Source organism: Lygodium microphyllum, chromosome 21 (genome assembly GCF_053477565.2).
Source record: "Lygodium microphyllum isolate KBCC chromosome 21, Lygodium_microphyllum_v1.1.10, whole genome shotgun sequence".
Lineage (NCBI taxonomy): Eukaryota > Viridiplantae > Streptophyta > Polypodiopsida > Schizaeales > Lygodiaceae > Lygodium > Lygodium microphyllum.
In genome coordinates this window covers 48,281,554-48,291,612 of record NC_141155.1, presented here as the reverse complement: position 1 = coordinate 48,291,612, position 10,059 = coordinate 48,281,554, and the positions used below count along the sequence as shown (strand labels likewise).

At 42.5% G+C, this 10,059-nt stretch overlaps 1 pseudogene; it reads left to right on the top strand.

Moving 5' to 3' along the window:
* Positions 1 to 30: 30 nt before the first annotated feature.
* Positions 31 to 7,521, top strand: LOC148017979 (putative phosphoglucomutase, cytoplasmic 1 pseudogene; annotated as a pseudogene).
* Positions 7,522 to 10,059: the final 2,538 nt, after the last annotated feature.

Sequence of the window (10,059 nt, the reverse complement as noted above, 5' to 3'; positions counted from 1 at the left end):
CTGATAACCTGTTGAGAATATTGAGCAAGTATGATTCCAATGAAATGTTTTACAAGATGGGGTATTACACATCCTATAGGCAGTCCCTCAGGAATCCGCATTGCACGCATTCTTGTGGAGATGTTCAGACTGAGTCTGCCAGATGTTCGGTGGTTTGTGGTTGCTGATGACGACACAATGGCAAAAAGGGAAGGTGTGAATCTGTGATACTCCTTCCCGACGATTGATCAGTAAGAATAAAAGTGTTATCAGGACATGGCAATTTGCGTGGGCGGTGGCGTGTGTAGTATCGCTCCCTCCAAAATCCTGTGCGATTCGTATCTTTCCGTTTAGCTATGGCGGCCAATCTCTGGGAGACTCCCAAACGAAGGCTTCCAATCCACTTCAAACATCACAGCAACGAAGCAACTAATTGCTTCGTCTTCCCTTCTCAGAATTCCTCCAATATCCGATCAATCTGCAAATTTCTTTCCTGTTGCTACAAACGATTTTCACGACTGAACCTTCATCCTAAACATATACCTTTAGAATTTGTTCTCTGCATGTGTTTCATCACTTGTCTTTCCACACTCTATTGTAGTCATTAAAGCAAACATTGTTCCAATCTATCCTCCCTCAAGGAAAATGCAGCTACAAGCGACCACAAGAATTCAGCTGAAGCATTGGTGATGGTGTCTTAATCCCTCCACTCATCGCAGCGCAAAAGTAGTACAGCTCCTCTTCCTCAAAACGTTTTTCTGGAACCTTGCACTCTATCGATGATCTGAAAAAGATCTGAACCCTTCTTCTTTCCTGCATTCCATCTTCTGGTCCGAGAATACCTCCACTTGGATGCGTTAGTACTCCATTTCTTCCCTCCTTATCTCCTCAATCCCCTTCCCAGAGAAAGCTTTCTTCCCCACAACGATTCCTCTTCCGTTTCCAGCTATTTTTTTCCTCATCCAGCGCAGAGTACCATTTATTTTCCTCTCTGATTGAAAAAGCTCCCTTCCCTGTTTTTCCTGCGTGTTTTTCCTCTTCCCCCTTCCTCTATTTTTCTTATCATTCGTCTATTTTCTTCCTCTGTTCCCGTAATCGTCTCCTTTTGGGATCTCCTCTAATTAGCCACAGAGTGTCATCTTTTTTTTCCCCCCCTTTCCGATTCAAAACAAAGCTCTTTCCTTGCAAAGCCTACACGTGTTTTTCCATAATCGAAAACCGTGTGATAAACGCCCATAAAAACATCTCCAAGAATCCATAGAGGCCTTGAAGAAACATCCGGACCCATAAACCCACTAACACATTACATTTCATTACCCTCTCCAACTTTCAAGATATACTACTCAAGCGTAAGATCAAAATGTTTCCCTCCTATCGTAAAGGTCACTGTGAGCATGGAAAAAACTTGATCACACTCCACAACACTCTCTCCATTCAGATTCGGAAGGCATTCGCACATCTTACTAGGATACGCTTTGATAAGCTCTCTAGACTCATCATGATCAATTGGTTCTGTGCCCATACTACTGCCATTTCACACATAGAACATCCAGTTGTAGATGTTAGAAACATCCTCACGAAGCTCATAATCGACATATCTTGAAATAAGTGTAGCCATGAGATTGCATCTCGAGTTACCAGTCTACTAAAACTCCTTGTTCTTCTTCGTCTTCAGCATAAAATAAAAGAGCAAACATAACAACTAAGTATGTACAAAGTATCAAATCACACACACGACTTTTGGGTGGTTTACACACCTCGAATGCGCAGCAATACGACATCCACCCCCTCTAATCCTGCACATCCTCCGGATGGGCCAACTACCCATGATCATTATCATCAAGATCCACAAACAGATCAATCTCTTCGTTATGCATTTCCGGTGTCATGTCATCTGTTTCTTCCATTGGAATTTCTTCTCGTTGTTCTTCTCTTGAAAATTCTTCCCATGCATATTCCTCATCATCCCTTTTCTTGAAAATCTTGATTCTTTTTCTAGCAATAGGCACTCTAAGCACTATCCCATCCAATTTTGTCAGCTCATATGTTGCATTATCAAAGACATGTCTGACTATGTATGGCCCAAACCATCTTTTCACCATCTTCCGAAGTGCAGTATGCTGATTTTCAAGGCTGCTATCAAAGACCAATACCCAATCTCCCTCTTCTATTGCTCTAGGCTGCAAACGAGGCCTGCTATCAAACCTGTCCTTATTCCTTAGTCTAGCAACCTTCAACCTGTCAATAGCTAGCTGAATATCCTCTGGTCTCCTCTCCAACTGTCGAATCCGAAGAGCTAAGAGCTCTTCTCTCGTCAAATCCTCCTGCCAAGGTAAAACTGACCAAGTCAAAGCACAAGTCTCAGTCGGCATAACCAGTTTCTGACCATACATCAACTCTATAGGCATATATCCTGTGGTAACACTATGAGTCGTACGATCAGCCCACAAAGCAAATGGTAAAAGTCTCGGCCATTCTCCAATCCGTCCTCTGCATACTTTGGCTAATGCTTTCACTATCGGCGGATGCCCTCTTTCACTCTTCCCATTTCCCTCTGGATTATATGCTGTGGTTAGAGCCAACTTGATTCCTAGCTGAGAGAAAAACTCCCTAGCTTCATCTGCATCCAATTCACCACGATCCGCAGTGATCTTACCCACACAACCATACTTGCAGAAAATTTCCTCCAATAAGAACTTACACACTGCACTAGTGGTCTTCGTTCTCAAAGATCTACCCTCAACATGATTGGTAAGATCCTCTCTAGCCAAAACAATGTATCTCATCTGCCATAGACCCATAGGCATAGTAACCAAATCAACTACCCACTTATAATGAATGCATAGCAGATAGGTCGGATGAAGCTCATCTCGATGACGCACTACTGAATACATCTGGCAGTCTCTGCAAGTCTCAACAAAGTGAGAAACATCTCTGTACATGCCTTTCCACCAATATTTCTCCTTGATTTTCTCATAAGTAGCCCACACTCCTCTATGACCAGCCCAAGGACTCTCATGAAACTCCCTCATCACCTGTAACTGTGTCTCTCTATCGCAGACAACCCGCAAAGGTAATCCGCCTCTTTTCTTCGGATGCTTCCAAAGAAATCCATCCTTGAGAAAATAACCATAGGCTTTCTTTCTGATCTTCTTAAACTCTTCATCTGTCCATTCATCTCTTTTGCTTAGTGTACTAAGATACCTGCCAATCTGCAACCAATCTCCAACATAAAGTTCTTCTATAAAAGCCACAATATCATAGACATGACAAACATGATCAACCATAGTGGCTGAAATTTTTGCATCATCCTCTTCTGCAAGTAGAGTCTCCTCATCATCATATCTGGCTCTAGACAACATATCTACCACTGGATTATCCTTCCCTGCTATGTGTTTAAATTCCGGATTTAATGACTTGATGTATGCAATCCATCTCAACATGGCTATATCCGGAGTAGAGCAACTCGTAATCATACCAATCAATGGCAAGCAATCTGTCTCTACCACAACTGAAGCTCCAATAAAGTACTCCTTGTCACATTTGAGAGCCGTGACAATCCCCAATAACTCCCTCTTGATTTGCGGATATCTCCTCTGTCTCTTGTTTAGGACTTTCGCCCCAAACCGAATAGCATACCTATTTCCATCTGCATCATCTTGACCCATAGCCCAGCCTATGCCAATTGGACTAGTGTCAACTGTCAATACAATAGGCCTTTCACAATTATAATCCGCTTTCCTGAGAGTAGGAGCATTCTGCAATAACTTCTTCAATTTCCGCATAGCTCTAGTATGGCTTCATCCCAATAGAATTTCTGCCCCTTTCGAAGCAGCTGATACAAACAATCTGCTATGTGTGCAAAATGAGGTATCCAAATCATATAAAACACACAAGCACCAATGAATCTCCGTACCTCTGAAGTGGTAGAACAATACTCCGCAATCTTGCCTATAGCATTCACCTTATCAGGTGAGGGTTTTCTGCCATAATATCCACACATATGTCCAACAATGACAACCTCATTCACTCCAAAAACAGATTTTTGCCCTGAAAGTGTCAAGTTCACTTCTTCTAACCTGGCCAAAATCTTCTCACATGCTGAAATATGATCAGCCACAAAGTATCTGCATCCCTGCTCATTTAGACTCTCATTCTTCTCTTCTTCTGCACACCCCTTAATGGGCACATCATCCAAGAAAGGCATGGTAAGCTGAGGTATGTAATCACGAAGGACCTTATGCATGGCATTCATCATATGCGCAACAGAATTAGTGGCACCTTGAGGCAAGGTACACATCCTGACAAGCCCAATAGGAGTTCTCATGGTGGTTATGTCCCTGCTTTCCAAAGCCAGCTGAAACTGATCATATCCTGAATACAAATCACCCAAAGAATAGATGGCACGTCCAGCAAATGCCTCTGCAAACTCATCCACAACTGGACCTATACCAGCATTCCTGATAGTAACTCTGTTCACTGGCTGCATGTCCTGAATAAATCGAAGAGTACCATTCTTGTTTGGAACTGTAAACCACCTGTTTGAGTATGGTGCAGATGAAGGCTCAAGGATTCCCATCCTGATTTTCTCATTCAATAAATCAATCAACTTTGGCAAGTGTGCTTTAGGCACTGGAATAGGTCGGAGATTCCATGGGATATGAGGAATAGTAAAAATGGCCATAGGAGCAACAATATCAGGATTCACACATCCAATCTCATGCGGAAAAAAAGAAAATCCCCTTCCATGACGCTCAAGCATCTCCTGAAAGCATTGCTTCTCTATGGGTAACAAGAAATTACCATTTCCAATTTTCAATTCAGCAAGAGTCTCTGCTGAAAATTTATGACCAATATGCTCCGGATTCCTCAAAATTTGCTGTTTAGCAGCCCTCTCTATTTGCTGATCACTGTCAGGTGGAAGCAGTACAGCAACCGGCTTCACCTTCTTATCCACAGTTTTGTATTTCGTGTCAACCCTGGCTTCATTATGCTCTTCTGCATTACATAAACCTTGCTGTAAATCAGCAATTCTGCACTCCAATGGCTGAATATTCTCAGCCCTCTGCTCTATGGACTGCATAGAAACAGCCCCAAACTCTGAATGCTGAAATATTTCAGCAGTAAACTCTGTTGGCTGAAAATTTTCAGCCCTCTGTATCTCTGAAAGCTGATCATAACCAGCTGGAAACTCTGTTTGCTGAATTTCTTCAGCACTCAACACTCTTTGCTAAGTTACCTCAGCCTCTGACTCAATCTGTGACATAAAATCTGCAATTTCATGAAACATGTCCACGGACTACACTAATACATTACCGTGACAATTCAGTATATCAGTTTTCAGCATATCTCCCATCTCTGTCATCGTATCTGCACAAATCACACTGTCATACATCCCATCTATGTGCTCATCATCCTCTAAAATTCTTGCATTTTTCAAAATTTTCTCCTTCCTGCATATATACTGCCTGGCAGCTCTAGGCAACCTAGAAGTCTTCTGATAACTCATCGAACTGTTTGCTGAAATCCCAACAAAACCGGAGGAGAAAACACCGCTGCGAGGAGGCGAGAACTCCAATCTCCTCTCCTCTGTACCACCGTCGTCTCGCGAAACGGCGGTACCTAATGAAAACCCGAATCCCTCACAGTGGGCAAGGGTGCATCTCTGAGAGTATCCCTGTTTCTAACATGGTTCACACATACAGTCATAAACTGAACTGCTCTCATACCATCTTTACTGCGAATCCGTGCATAAGCAGATCCATCATCCATGACCTTTGTTTCCATGCGCATCTCTGTAATGAATGGCTGTCCAAGAATTATAGCATAAGAGCATGAATCCTGCACAAAGAAATGAAAATCCTCCTCTACATCACCAATAGAAACCCTGACACTAGGACAGGCAGCATACAAATCACCTGCAGTGTTATTGGCGGCTCTCATACACCACCCATGCTCTACATCCATAGGCCATCTGTTACTCTCATAAACTCCACAAACTATGAGATTAATCTCTAAACCATGATCAACCAATGCAACATAAGGCACCTGTTTCTCTCCAATCTTTACCATCGTCTCTGTAGTTGCCCTAGCCTAATGGCTCCACGAAAAGTGAGTACGCGGTATCATGACAGGCTCATCAATTTCAGCATAATGCATAGGCTGAACCCTCTTCTCTACCTGCGGAAAAACAGAAGCATTATCAACCATAACCTCATCCTCATCCTCATCCAACTCCCCAATCAAAACTCCCTGTGTATTAGTGGTAGACAATGCATGTCTTTTCCTCTTCAAGACCTCCTGAAACTGATCCTGAAACTCTCTTTTTGAGATGCCCAAAATCTCAGAAATAGTGAAAGTCACCTCGCTACCAAGTATCTTATCATTAAAGATTTTCTTCATATCTGTAGATGTCTCAATATCGAACATCAATCTGAATCCTGGCTGCTTTCTCTCTCTAGGCTCTTGCCTCTTTTCTCTCTTTTGAGCATCCTCCATCTGTCGATCTGGCCCTGGTCTTGAAGATGGTCCTACAGTAGGTGGAGTAACAAACTCACCCCCTCTAGTCTTCTTAGCTGCACTTGGATTTTCTTCATCCCTCTTATGCTTCTCCTCAACAAATACATCTGCACCATGAGATTTAGCCAAATAAGCATAAATAGAGTACCTTTCAACAGGCGAGTCCCAACCTGTCTCTGATCTGATGCTAGAGCCTGCACTAGTCAAAACAGTTTGCTGAATTTTCCCCTTGTTTGCAGTCTCCATAGCATAAGTCCATAGTGCGGACTGAGTCTCTGATCCCTTCTCAATCTGTACTCCATATGCAGAAGCATCACCTCTAGCTGTCACATATGAAGTACGCTGTCGTGCTACTGCGCATCCGAGTCGTATACACCTCCATTTCTTTTGTTGTGCATTTGTGTTATTTTCTGCGTGTGATTCATTGTTTGTGTGAAGCATTTCGATAATCTGCATCCAGTGTACATATTCCCTTAGTGCATGTGTATGATTTTGTTTGGATGCATGATGTGTGTGTATTAGAGAAATATGAAAAACTGATGCCAAAGGATCTTTGTCCTGCTGCTATTTGTTCTAGTTTCGTGTGCAATGACAGTCTTTAAGGTCACCACATGCCACACATCTCGGTATGAAGGTAAAAAACCAGGAACTTTAGGGTTGAGGAAAAAGGTTACTGTTTTCACGCAACCAAATTATCTACACAACTTTGTGCAAGCAACAATCAATGCACTACCTGCTGAAAAAGTAAAAGGGTCGACAATTGTTGTCTCTGGTGACGACCGATACTTTTCGAAAGAAGTGATTCAGATCATAATAAAGATTGCTGCAACAAATGGTGTGAGCCAAGGGTGGGTTGGGCAAAATGGGCTGCTGTCAACACCAGCTGTTTCAGTTGTCATCAGGAACAGAGCTGATTTTAATGGTGAAAAAGCTTATGGTGCTTTCATTTTGACTGCAAGTCACAATCCAGGTGGTCCTCATGAGGACTTTCGAATAAAATACAATACTGAAAATGGTTTTTGATTTCGATGGCTAAAAATAATGCTGGCAGGCTCTATTTTCTCCTTGGATATTTTTGGCACTGTGACACGCAGTGAACAAGAAAGGAAAAACTAAAAACAGAGGGCCGTCTGTGAATCGGAAGGGAATACGCAGGTTGAAGGTGGAGGATAGGTTTTTTCGCAATGTCCCAGAGCAGTCTCAGTCTGACGTAAAAGGGTGCCGGCCCTGAGCAGCTTTACGAACCATAACCAGACTGTACTCTTGACGGCCTAAAACACGAACTTGATTTCCTATCTATCAAATTCAAGAAGAATGAATGCATCAGTCATGTCCCAGAATGATACTCGCCTTCTTCTCATGACTTCTGACATCATGAGGTGTGCTGGACATGGAGTTTGGGGACAAACCAATTCGTCAAGCTCTTGCAATCATTGAGCATGATAAGAGCTCTCGACTGATGCAAACGAGATCAAGACATGCTGATAAGAGCTCTCGACTAATGTAGATGAAATCAAGACATGCTGCTTCATTTTGTACGGAGGACGTTACAGTGTTATGAGAGCAGCTTGGCCGTTGGGCACGTTCCACGTTCTCAGAGGCATAGAAGGAGGAACAATGATAACGCAAAATTGAAGAAAAGCCGACGGCAAACACTATAAAAGAGGAATAACGAGAGCTTGCAAATGATGATGAAGGAGGAGGAAAGCAAAAATCGGAAGATAATGGAAAAATGGGAAATTACGGGGGGGAAACTGTGAGGAGCCGCCTGTGAGAAAAAAGACAAAGGGGATGGTTTTCGATGGAGAGGACGGAGACTAATTCTGACGGGTGTTGTCTGTCAATCGGATGGAAAAACGCAGCCCTTTCTATCAAATTCAAGAAGGTTGGCAATGGGTATGCACAATTCCGGGAGGAAGATGACGAAAGGCAACAACAACTGGTCTCGGCACAAAGAAAGAGATAATGCAAACAATCAACGGGAGCATCTTGTCCTTTTACTTGCCAATGCTCAATCACGCCATGCAACACCTGAAGTAAACAATCTGATTAAGTCTGCTATGAAGGACATAGACAGCTCCAATGAATTTCTGCTCCGGTGATACCAGCATTATGATGTGTTCTAGCCGAGCTATTGGATGATGAAAGAACGGACAGTCTTGAAGACAGTGAGGAAGCTTCATTGGCGGTTAGCAGAGAAATCGATGGCTATATCCAATTCAAAAAACAACGTCTAAATTATGGTGTTTTGATGTCACAGAGTAAGAAATGCAGATTGAGGTTTTGGGCTCTAAAGCTCTCGTGAAAAAGGGACTTCTTGATTCAAATTCCAGAGGGAGACATACTCCTAATCAATTCCAAACTGGAAGCTTTGTCCGTGATGACTGCGCATTGAGCATTCCATGAGATCCGTAGACTTTGAGAAATCATCTGTAGATTCTGAAACCTGAAAGTATGGTTGGCATAGGTGCTTAGGGTCTTCATCATGAAAAGAGCCTTTCAATATTGAACAGAAGTAGAAGCTGTTCTGTCACAAATTGCAGCAGGAGCAACTAATTTCCACAGTCACAGTAGGATACAGCGGCTACATATGCCTTGAACTTTTAGCTGTGACATTGCCCTTTCCTTTAGCCATGAATCCATTCAACACAAGATGGAATTTGTGATACTATACAGCTTGCAATTAGCTTTGCTGGTGGCTACATAACAGGAGTTTTTTGCCAATGTCTCACAACTAGCTGTCAATCTTGTGTCATTCCTAAACAACTCAAAGGATGAACAACTTGTTGTAACTGCTTTTCATGTACAAAAGAGGTGATCACTACAACAAATGCTGAATTGAAGAACAGGGCAACTGCCATGAATGAACATGCTGAAGTGAAGAATGTTTTTCTTCCTAGTGCAACTGTCAACATACACCTGAATGGAAACAGTTTATGATAAACTTCAGTTTATTCTGAACATGAACTTCTTGTAACTCATTTGACAAGGAATATAGTGAACTTTGGCATCAAATTTTTGAGTTCTTCTTGTTAGTCTCTTCCATTGCTGTACCTTGAACCCCGTGTTCTGCAGCCCTTGCGTGAACTCTACGACATTTCTGGTGAACCCGACGTGAAAGTGCTGCGTCACTTTTCAGCAAGATGGGAGACTCGCAAGAAGAGATGACAGATGATAATGTCATGAAGAACCTGTTTCAGTCATTTACCATGTATATGCAGCAGCAAGCTCATGCAAAACGAGACAGTGATGCTATGGATGCCTTGAAAGCTGTCCAACAGGAGATGAAGCAGTTTAATGGCCAGCAAGTGTCAACTTACCTGCATTTGTATGAAGAAAAGATGAATTTTTTTGGGGTTTCTCAAGATGTTTGGAGCCGCTACTTCTTGCGGATCGTGGTGCGCGCTCTTGAAGGTCGAATTGCAGAAATTCAAGAAGCACATGCAGGTTGGGCTGAATTTAAGAAGGCATTAAAAGATGAATATTTCCTGGAAGATACAGGTCTTATGAATCGCAGGAATTTTTTAGCATGGGTTTCTATGCCTAATAAGGGACTTTCTG